The sequence below is a fragment of the Mandrillus leucophaeus genome, unplaced genomic scaffold, assembly GCF_000951045.1.
Source record: "Mandrillus leucophaeus isolate KB7577 unplaced genomic scaffold, Mleu.le_1.0 Scaffold22, whole genome shotgun sequence".
NCBI classification, from domain to species: domain Eukaryota; kingdom Metazoa; phylum Chordata; class Mammalia; order Primates; family Cercopithecidae; genus Mandrillus; species Mandrillus leucophaeus.
The window spans coordinates 1,392,071-1,395,409 of record NW_012102254.1 but is presented as its reverse complement, the minus strand read 5'-3'; positions in this window follow the sequence as shown (position 1 = coordinate 1,395,409).

The window sequence follows — 3,339 nt, the reverse complement described above, 5'->3', positions numbered from 1 at the left end:
GTTAGCCAGGATGGTCTCGATCTCCTGACCTCGTGATCCGCCCGTCTCGGCCTCCCAAAGTGCTGGGATTACAGGCTTGAGCCACCGCGCCCGGCCTAGACAGAGACATTTCAGTCTGGCATTCAGAGGAGAGCCTTAGGCTAGCAATGAAATTTGACAGTCATCAGCCAATTTAGATCACCAAGGGAGTCAGTGGTGATTTAAAATAGAAGTTCAGGCCGGGCGCAGTGAACTTTTTTTTTTTCTCAAAAAATAAAAAAAATTAAATAAATAAATAAATAAAATCGAAGTTCAGAGATGGAGCCTTTCGTCCTTACACTGTTAGGAGATTAGGAAGATGAAAAGGGACTAGGAAAAGAGAAAACAACATAGAAGTGACCCTGGGTCACTGGGTCCTGGAACCCCTAAGGAAAGAGCATCAACTATGCCTGATAGGTAGACATAGCCACTGAATATAGCAAAAAGGAATTCATTGGTGACATTAACAAAAACAGTTCCTGTGGCCAGGTAGTGGCTCACACCTGTAATCCCAGCACTTTGAGAGGCTGAGGCAGCAGATTGCTTGAGGTCAGGGGTTCAAGACCAGGCTGGCCAATATGGTGAAACGTAGTCTCTACTAAAAATACAAAAATTAGGCTGGGCACAGTGGCTCACACCTGTAATCCCAGCATTTTGGGAGGCCGAGGCGGGAGGATCACGAGATCAGGAGTTTGAGACCAGCCTCACCAAATGATGAAACCCCATCTCTACTAAAAATACAAAAATTAGTGGGTGTGGTGGCAGACTCCTGTAATCCAGCCCAGGCAACAACATGGAGACTCCATCTCCGGAAAAAAAAAAGATACAAAAATTAGTCAGGTGTGGTGGCGGGTACCTGTAGTCCCAGCTACTCGGGAGGCTGAGGTATGAGAATTGCTTGAACCCAGGTGGCAGAGGTTGCAGTGAGCCAAGATCTTTCCACTGCACTCGTGCCTGGGTGACACAGAGAGATTATATCTCAAAAAAAAAAGAAAAAATTGAACCTCATACTCAGTCAAACTAGCATCCAAGCAGGAGGATGAAACAATATCACTCAACTATGCAAACAAAAACGTAGGAAGTTGGCTCATTTCTGTAATCCCAGCACTTTGGGAGGGCAAGGTGGGTGGATCACGAGGTCAGGAGATCGAGACCATCCTGGCTCACACAGTGAAACCCCGTCTCTACTAAAAATACAAAAACAAAATTAGCCAGGTGTGGTGGCGGGTGCCTGTAGTCTCAGGTACTCGGGAGGCTGAGGTGGGAGAATGGTGTGAACCTGGGAGGCGGAGCTTGCAGTGAGCCCAGATCGTGCCACTGCACTCCAGCCTGGGTGACAGAGCAAGACTCTGTCTCAAACAAAACAAAACAAAACAAAACATAGGAAGTTTGCTATGCATGGCTGGACATGGTGACTCATACCTGTAATCCCAGCTTCTTGGGAAGCCAAGGCGAAAAAGAACACATAAAAATTAAAAAGCAAAAAATAAAACGAAGAAAGAAGACATGGCAACAAATAAATTTGTGAAATCTGAAATCTGTAGTTATCTTTATGATCATTGATGTTGAAGTTTGCTATATGTGGGAAGGGCGTGGTGACTGAGGCCTGTAATTCTAGCACTTTGGGATGCTAAGATGGGAGAATTGCTTGAGCAATTCTCAAGTTCAAGACCAGTCTGGGAAACATAGCAAGACGCCCTCCATCTTTTAAAAAAAAAAAAAAATTTTGGCCTTTTTTTTTTTTTGAGATGGAGTCTGGCTCTGTTGCCCAGGCTGGAGTGCAGTGGCATGATCTCGGGTCACTGCAACCTCCGTGTGAGCCACCAAGCCTGGCGACCTTTTTTTTTTCCTTTAGAATCTCACTCTGATACCCAGGCTGAGTGCAGTGGCGTGGTCTTGGCTCACTGCAACCTCCAGTTCCTGGGTTCAAGCGATTCTCCTGCCTCAGCCTTCTGAGTAGCTGGGACTACAGGCATGCACCACCAAATCCGGCTAATTTTTGTATTTTGTAGAAATAGGGTTTCACCATCTTGGCCAGGCTGGTCTCAAACTCCTGGCCTCAAGTGATCCAACCACCTCAGCCTTCCAAAGTGCTAGGATTACAGGCATGAGCCACTGCGCCCAGCCTCCACTTTCTTTTTTATTTTTATTTTTTGAGACAGAGTCTTGCTCTGTAGCCCAGGCTAGAGTGCAGTGGCGCAACTGCAGCTCACTGCAACCTCCCTGCCTCCTGGGTTCAAGCAATTCTCCTGCCTAAGCCTCCCGAGTAGCTGGGACTGCAGATGCCTGCCACCATGCCCAGCTAATTTGTTGCATTTTTAGTACAGACACAGCTTCACCATGTTAGCCAAGATGGTCTCTGTCTCCTGACCTCATGATCCACTTGCATCCGCCTCCCAAAGTGCTGGGATTACAGGCGTTAGCCACTGCACCTGGCCAAGCCTCCACTTTCTTTTTCTTTTCTTTTTTTTTGTTTTGAGACAGAGTCTTGCCCTGTCACCCAGGCTGGAGTGCAATGGCAAGATCTGGGCTCACTGCAAGCTCCACCTCCTGGGTTCACAGGATTCTCCTGCCTCAGCTTCCCCAGTAGCTGGGATTACAGGCGCTCGCCACCATGCCGAGCTACTTTTTGTATTTGTAGTACAGACGGGTTTCACCATGTTGACCAGGCTGGTCTCCAACTCTTGACCTCGTGATCCACCCACCTTAGCCTCCCAAAATGCTGGGATTACAGGCGTGAGCCACCATGCCCAGCCTCCTCCATTTTCTTATTTGAAAAACACATTGATTTTTTTTTTTTTGACAGTGTCTTGCTCCTGTCGCCCAGGCTGGAGTACAGTGGCCAGATCTCAGCTCACCGCAACCTCCGCCTCCTGGGGTTCAAGCAATTCTCCTGCCTCAGTCTCGTGAGTAGCTGGGATTACAGATGCATGGCACTGCGCCAGGCTAATTTTTGTATTTTTAGTAGAGACAGGGTTTCACCATGTTGGCCAGGCTGGTCTCCAACTCCTGACCTTGTGATCTGCCTGCCTCAGCCTCCCAAAGTGCTGGGATTAGAGACGTGAGCCACCGTGCCAAGCCCAAAAAACATTAATTTTTAAAAAACAAAAAGAATAAAAAATAAAAGGTCACTGCCCTCCAGCCTGGATGGGAGTGTGAGATACTGTCTCCACAAAAATAAAAAACAATTAAAAAAAAGAAACATGGCCAGGTATGGTGGCTCATGCCCCGTAATCCCAGCACATTGGGAGACCAAGGCAGGAGGATAGCCTGAGACTAGGAGTTCGAGACCAGCCTGAACAACATAGTGAGACCTGGTCT